This window comes from Cannabis sativa, chromosome 2 (assembly GCF_029168945.1).
Source record: "Cannabis sativa cultivar Pink pepper isolate KNU-18-1 chromosome 2, ASM2916894v1, whole genome shotgun sequence".
NCBI lineage: Eukaryota > Viridiplantae > Streptophyta > Magnoliopsida > Rosales > Cannabaceae > Cannabis > Cannabis sativa.
Window position 1 is genome coordinate 5,269,525 of NC_083602.1, and position 8,709 is coordinate 5,278,233.

The 8,709-nt window shown below is 36.5% G+C and overlaps 1 long non-coding RNA gene across 1 annotated transcript; it reads left to right on the top strand.

Moving 5' to 3' along the window:
- The first annotated feature begins 7,476 nt into the window (after positions 1 to 7,476).
- Positions 7,477 to 8,478, top strand: LOC133034675 (uncharacterized). Its single transcript, XR_009686071.1, has 2 exons — positions 7,477 to 7,816; positions 7,918 to 8,478. It is a non-coding gene; the product is annotated as an uncharacterized LOC133034675 (long non-coding RNA).
- Positions 8,479 to 8,709: the final 231 nt, after the last annotated feature.

Here is an 8,709-nt window from a genome sequence, read left to right on the forward strand (position 1 = left end):
AAATGAATAACATCATACTAATATGAGAGTTAAGAAAAGTTTGCAGCTGTAACGTCCCCGCTTCAAGCCTCCATTGGGTCCTTCCACCCACGGAATAATGGCTCTTATACACGAGTACGCCACTCTGGCTGCTTCCTGGATTGATGACTGACCCTACAGACCAACACGAGTGTTTCCAGTGTGTTTTGTCCTCACTCACACGCATCCTGGGAAAACTTCCCAGGAGGTCACCCATCCTTGAAATTATTCCAAGCCAAGCACGCTTAACTGTGGAGTTCTTTCATGATGGGCTACCGAAAAACAAGATGCACCTTGTTGATTTAGGTAGTACCAATCAATCCATTTAAGCTCTATTCAACTGTGTAGTCACGTACCTACACAGCCTCAGAATCATCCCACTTGACCTTCCCCAGGCGGTGTAGGATTGCACAGCTTACCCGATATTTCCCCTTACGGATCACGGGACTACTGACTGTCACAATCACCCCCCCTTACGGGGTCTGACGTCCTCGTCGACCACACTTCCAACTGGGTCAAGGCTCTGATACCATTTGTAACGTCCCTGCTTCAAGCCTCCATTGGGTCCTTCCACCCACGGAATAATGGCTCTTATACACGAGTACGCCACTCTGGCTGCTTCCTGGATTGATGACTGACCATACAGACCAACACGAGTGTTTCCAGCGTGTTTTGTCCTCACTCACATGCATCTGTTACGAAAATTCTGTTTATCACGCAAGTGTACGTATCAAGTAGTATCTCACGCAAGTGAGGTCGAACCACAGGGAATTGGATTAAGTACTACTAAATTATCCTTATGATTCTATTTGGTAAAATAATAAGTTTGCAATTTAAAAATAAAGAACTCAGAAATTAAAGGGAATATAAACGAAGATTAATCAAGATGAGAGATTTGGGAGGTGAATCCTGTTGATAAGTTACCTATGTTAATTCCTAATTGCTATCCTTATCTCAATGTGAAAGACAGATTATAAATTAACCTAACTCTTTTCAGATCTTTTAGGTTCTAAATAATATGTTCTCTAATTAACTTCTTAATTAGATCAACACAAAATCAGCATTAAGCAATAATCTATTAGTCACTAGGCTATGTAAATACTTTCGTTTTACATCAAAACCTAGACTATCCAAATTTTAGCATTCCTAATTCTCACTTTTCAGATTTCGAATTAGGATCATAGAGCATGTAAAAGGTGATCAAGCTTACACATGAAATTAAACACAAATAAAGATAGTATTCACACATAAGATGAAGGAATGGCAATTATTTATTAACTAGGCATAAACTTAAACAACAATCATCATCCTCCCTTATTGGGAAATTTAGTTCATAAATACTCTAAAAACATCCATGATTAATTCAGAAATAAAAACAAACATAAAGATGAATAAAAAGGGTAAAAGAAAGAAACTAGAAGGTGGTATCGCTCCGGGTCTTCAAGATAGCTTCCTCTCCACTTTGCCTCCACTATTAGGTGTGTTTTTGCTTAGATCTGACCTTCAATGTCGTATTCCTTATATAGGGATGAGTGGTGAGCCTCCAATTGAGTGAAAAATCAAAATTAGGTCAAATCTGCGATTTGCGTACATAGTCGCGACTAGCATTTAAGCTGGTCGCGACTACAGGCAAAACTCGAAAAATCGAGTTTCTGCCTAACTTACGAAGTCGCGACCAGGGTCGCGACCAGGAAAAAGGGTCGCGACCTGGCTCTCTGGAGGTCGCGACTACTGATGCTTCAGGAACCGAATTTTCCAATTTTGTCCAAGTTTGTCCCAGTTTTTCGCCATTTGACTGAATTCGAACTTTAACACCCCGGGAACCTGAAATAATGAAAATCAAGCGTAAAACTGCTCCAAAAGACACCAATAGACGAGATAATGCTAACTTTAAAGACCCGAAATATAGGTTAATTATAACCTAACAGCATCCTGGGAAAACTTCCTAGGAGGTCACCCATCCTTGAAATTGCTCCAAGCCAAGCACGCTTAACTGTGGAGTGGCTACCGAAAAACAAGATGCACCTTGTTGATTTAGGTAGTACCAATCAATCCATTTAAGCTCTATTCAACTGTGTAGTCACGTACCTACACAGCCTCAGAATCATCCCACTTGACCTTCCCCAGGCGGTGTAGGATTGCACAGCTTACCCGATATTTCCCCTTACGGATCACGGGACTACTGACTGTCACAGCAGCCCAACAAGTCGGGTGAACGGGGCCAATAATATCAGAATCAAAGGTTCAGAAGCTAAAATAATAGGCTATGTGCGGTGTGGGAGAATCACTCAGTGTGACTTCACTATGTTAATGGTTAGATAGAATTCTGTTAGTGATAGCGACAATACAAGATTACTTACTAGGGAGGTCACGAGTACGTGATCCTTGATTTGAGGGGATGAAGAATTTTCGGAGAATCAACCCAAGTCATCATAGAGAAAGAATAGGCAAAAATTACCTTAAAATAAGTGTTCTATAGTAAGAGAGTGTTAAGGGTATTCGGTTATATCAGTTAGTGACAGATTGTTTCAGTTAGTTTGTTACAATCCATTCTGTTAGATTGTTTTCTGTTGTAACCAACTATTGACTCTTCTCTAATCTGTTCACTATATAACCTTGTATCTTTAACACTGATTAAAATGAGATTGCTCTTTCTTCATCAATCCTCGTTTGTTATCTTTCTGTTTTCTCTTTTAGACTTTCTTTCAGCTTGTTCTTGTTCTGTTCAATCTTTAGCTATGGCCAATAGATTCAACATGGTATCAGAGCAATTCCCCCCCCCCCTCTCTGTAAACATGGCGAGCACAGGAATCGGCAACAAGGGCGATCCAATTAACTCCAACACCAGCAGAGTTCAAAACCAGCAAAATGGAGCCCCTGCAGTCAATCGATCGAGAAACACCTCCACTGATCTTAATCCTGTGTATTTCAATCATAATATGTCCATCAGATTAAATGATCACAATTACCTTTTGTGGAAACAACAGGTGTTAGCTGCAATTCGTGGAAATAGGTTGATGAAGATCGAGCTCCACCACCACTGTTCTTGAGCGATTCTGATCAGATCTCGAACACATTCAACCTAGACTTTCTGGATTGGGAAGTGCAGGATCAACTCTTGGTGAGTTGGCTATTGTCCTCAATGTCTGAAAGTCTCCTCACTCGCATGGTGGGATGCAACACCGCTCGACAGATCTGGAATGCACTCGAAAAGCACTTCACACTTCAAGTCTCCTTCAAGATCTTGGAATTTCGAACCAAATTACAGAATCTTCGAAAAGGTTCCATGTCCCTCAATGACTATCTGTTGAAAGTTAAGCAACATGTTGACCTCCTTGCCTCTGTTGGAGAAGTTCTGAGCTCAAGGGATCATATTGCGGCCATCTTCAAGGGACTGCCCAGTGAGTATGACACATTTATTATCTCTACTAATACCAGAATTGAGGAATACACTGTTTCAGAAATCGAAGCTTTACTGTTGGCCTCTGAATCTCGGATTGAAAAGATTGATCTTGATCAAGATGCTGATCTCAGTGCAAATCTTGCAACTATTGAACTTGATCAATCATTTCAGGCCAATATCGCATACCAGAACTTCAATCGTGGCACCAGATTCCCAAATTTCAATCGCACTCCCTCTCCTTATGGCACAACTCGTGGTGGAGGCCGTGGGTACTCCTCTCGATCAACTCCTACAGGTAACAATTATGGATCACCTAATTTCACTAACAGTCGTGGTGTTTCCACTGTCAACAGAGGAGGTAGATATCCAACACCAGCCAATCGAGTGCAGTGCCAACTCTGTCATAAAATTGGACACACAGTACTCGACTGCTTTTACAGATTCGATAAAAGCTTCACAGGGGTGTTTCCAGGCACAAACTCTCCTACAAACCAAGCTAATCTTGTACAGACAAATCAAATTGAGGACACAAGCTGGTATCCAGACTCGGGGGCAACGAATCATTGCACACCAAATGTGCAAAATCTGACTACATGCACAGAATATGAAGGGCAATACCAACTCTATGTTGGAGATGGTTCAGGTCTGTTAATTGAACATATTGGTAAATCTTTTATTAATTCCAATTCTTCTCATCCTCTTGTTCTAAACAATCTCTTACATGTGCCTGAAATAACTAAAAATCTGTTGAGTGTGTCTCGATTTGCCTATGATAACAATGTATTCTTTGAATTCCATGCTGACAAGTGTTTTGTCAAAGATCAGGTCAGTCAAGCAGTCCTTCTCACTGGGAAACACCAGAATGGCCTACATACATTTAACCCTTCCCAGTTCAAAGTTCAACTCACTCCAACAGATGCCTCTCCCTGTGTCAACACAGCCACACTGTCCCAGCATTCCACCAACAATGCTACTGTCTGTTCAAATTGTAATAAATCTCAAGTTTCCAATTATGAGTTGTGGCACAATAGGCTAGGACATCCCTCAGAAAGGATTGTCAAATCTGTACTTCAATCATGTAAAATCCAATTCAGTAATAAAACACCTCTTTCAATATGTACTGCATGTTGTTTAGGCAAAATCCACAAATTGCCATTTCCAAAAATTTCCCATACTGTCTACACAGCACCCCTGCAACTGGTTGTTGCTGATCTATGGGGGCCTGCCATACACACTTCTAGCAATGGATATAAATATTACATCCAATTTGTTGATGCCTATTCCAGGTTCACCTGGATATACATGCTCAAACAAAAATCAGAAGCCTTCAAACTTTCACTCAATTCAAGGCTGAATCTGAACTCCAATTAGGAATGCCTATCAAGTGTCTTCAAACTGATTGGGGAGGTGAGTTCAGACCATTTACTGACCTTCTCAAACAGTTTGGCATCATGCATAGACATCCTTGCCCAACCACTCATGAACAAAATGGTTTAGTTGAACGCAAACATCAACATGTTGTGGAAAATGGTCTTACTTTACTTGCCCAAGCCTCAATGCCTCTCAAGTTCTGGGATGAGGCATTTCGAACCTCTGTATACTTGTCTAATAGACTCCCTACTCCCGCGTTGCAAAATATCTCTCCCATAGAAAAACTTTTTTCTATTCAACCAGATTATATATACCAAACTAAAGACATTTGGCTGCAAGTGTTTCCCAAACATCAGGCCCTACAATAAACATAAGTTGCAATTCAGGTCATCTCCATGTACCTTCTTAGGCTATAGCCTAAATCATAAGGGTCACCTCTGTTCAATCTTTAGCTATGGCCAATAGATTCAACAGAGAGAGACTCTAATGTGAGAGTTAAGATAAGCTTGCGGCACGAAAAAAAGGAGCCCAATAAGTTTTCACAAGGGGCGGGAGAATATACCACTCTTCCATACTTACAACCACCAAGAGTTTTACAGTTTAGGCAACTTATCGGGTCCTATAGATTCTGTAAAAGTAACTGGCTGAACACTCTAACTGTCTGTGAGAAGTGTCATATGGGCTTACTTGGGCAAGAATTTATTTTGGAATTGAGCATTGGCATTTGACTTTTTAAGGTGCGCAATACTATACTAATATGGTGCTTCATATTGGGTAGGGATTTCTCTTATATTAATTTTTAAATTAAAATATATAATACCTCAGACCAAAATATACTTTTAATAATATATCATTTTTGTATTTAGGGATGCACATTTCTCTTGTAGAGATGGGCCTCACGGGGACCCGCTCTTAATGGGGCGGGAATTCCCCGTCTAAATGGGGAACGGGGCAGGGACGTACGGGGATTACTTTATGTCCCTGAACGTTAAACGGAGCGGGGACAGGGATCACACTTCTCGCTCTGAAGGGGACCCGTTTAGTATTTTATTTTATCTTTTTAATGGTATTTTATAATTTATAATGTGTATTTGTATTTTTTTACTATATTAATATTTTTTTTTTTGTGAATTTTAAGTTGTTTTTTGGATAATAATTATTTTATTGAATACTAATTAATGTGTAATATTTTAATTTTTATGTAGTTTAATATTTTTATATATTTAAATTTTTATTATAAATTTTATTTTTTTATTAGGAGATTCTTCGCTCCGACTCCGCTCTCATTAAGGAATTTCTTGTGTTATCCCTAATATAAAATAAATAAGGATGGAGATTGAAATCCTTAATAGGGATGGAAACAAGGAAACACTCACCACCATTTCTCTACCCTCTGTGCATCCCAATTTGTAGTACTCTGAATTTTAAGGTTCTACCTTAATATTTCTTCACTAAAAAGTGCTACTTAATTGTTAAGTGTTAAGTATCGATTTTAAAAGTTAAACATATCCAAAAATGATGCACGTGTCTCCAAAGAATACCTCACATGAGAGCCACTCAAAAAATACAAGTACCAACGTAAAGTAATTGTAAAGGCATAGGTATTGCTAGGCACTACTCGCTATTGCTATTGGTACCTTATAAAATTTATAATAAAACATATAAATGATAACTAAGTACTTTACATTATGGTATATTTAAGTATTAAAACAAGTTTTATGTAAGTTAATTAAATAACTTTTAAGAAATATTATTAATCACTATCTCTCTAGGTCCAATAACAATACTCTATCTTATAGCAATGATATTCTACATTATAATGGTGTTATTGAAATTTCATTAATAAGTAAGCTGAATATAATCTATTATATTATGCAAATATTGCTCACCGAGTAAAATTAATAAAAATAAAGTAACCTGTTTACATTAAAAAGGACAAAAATCCTAACACCTTCAACTAAATGACCTATACACAGTTAGCAATAAAATATCAAAATATTATGAAGAAAACTAAATTTCTATATGTGTGAGATCACATCTATCAAATGTTAAAAGGGCATTTTATGGTATCAAGCACTTCACATATATAGCTATTAGTGTAAATTAATATTAGGTATCACACATTTTAATTTTATAAATAATATAAAAGATCAATAATCATTGTAATAAGTCATTTTGGTAAAGTATTAAGTATCATAACATGTCTAATAACATTGCTCTAGTAACAAAGTGAAAGGAGTATTACTATTAGACATTTTATGGTGCCCAACACCATAACAATGTAGTGTATTATAAATGATTAATTGTTTTTTATATTGTTTATTAAATTAAAATATACGAGATTGAATATTAATCTATACAAATAATATATTATTTGTATACAAATAATATACAAATAATAATATTAATCTATACTCTTCTAAATCTTTTATCATTTTTAAAGTGAAAGATACCTAACTTGATAGGTGTCAGACCGTTACAGAAACTCTTATATATATTAAATGTTTGTTTTCTCGATTCTCTTTTTACAAAATTATTATTTTTTTACAATCAAAATTTTAAATTTGACCCTCTTTCAAATAAAATAAAAAATTTTAAATTTGACCCAGCTACATACGGTTATATAATAAATTAAAAATGAAAAAATTACAACAACTAATTAATTAACTACACATATATATATATATTATTTCATCCATATACATAATTGTCATACAATTTTTAACCATCTGATCTGACCATTATTCCATTTAATTTCACTCACTCATTCATTCTCTCTCTCTCTCTCTCTCTCTAACTTCTCCTTACCCTCCATTCCTACCAATTATTAAATAATAATAACACAGCCACTCTTCTACATGACACATCTTATTCTCTCTCTCTAAATATTCGACCATATATATAAATACATATACTTTTAGGGCCAAACACACATTTGACAAGCACACATTTCCTAAATAAAGATATATGTATATATATATATATACATATTATCCTTCCCAACTAGTCTCTCCATCTCCGCAGGTATATATATCTATGTCATAATATTTTCTATCCTTTTTCCTTTGTTATATATTACTAAAAATAATTATTATTATTATTATTATTATTTTGCTGTATTACAGTAAAACATGAACACGCAACTGAGCCTAAATCTGCCGAGGCAGCCACTGCCACGTCAGCATAGAGCCGAGACTCGACAACGAGATTCTCTCTCGAGTAGTGAGACTGAAGAGGCGGAGACAGAATCTTCCTCCTCCGCCTCTTCGTCGGCATCTGAATCATCAGACATGTCAATTGACGGGTCTTGTGTGTCTTCAGATGCCGAAGAAGACTCCGCCATGAGCAGCCCCGAAACCATCCGCACGGCAGCAGAACCGGTGGCGGCAGCCCCGATGGTGCTGGCGGGGTGCCCACGGTGTCTGATGTACGTGATGTTGTCAGACTCTAATCCCAAGTGCCCAAAATGTAAGAGTACGGTCCTCTTGGATTTTCTCAACCAAAGATAATAATTAAGACCAGCGCCAACTGATTATGAAAATTCAGAGATCCAACACTACTAGCTACTACTTAATTATTCTATATATATGTACGTCCTAATAAATTATACATTTTATTTTGTTCAATCAAAAAAAATAAAATAATGATAATAATTAATTTAAGCATACGAATGCTCTTGCTAGCTATGCCATATATTGTTATTATTATTATCTTTTTATATATATATAAAGTTAAACAATAGTGAAATGTATTATTAGTTAGGAGTAATTTTACAGTGCATCTGTTTTTGTTTCGGAATATGTTTAAATTAAAGTTATAACGTCAATTATTAGTTAGTATTATTTAGTTATTTAGGATATTTTTGAAATTCTTTAAAAAAATTAAATTATATATATATATTTGAAGGGTCTAATTCT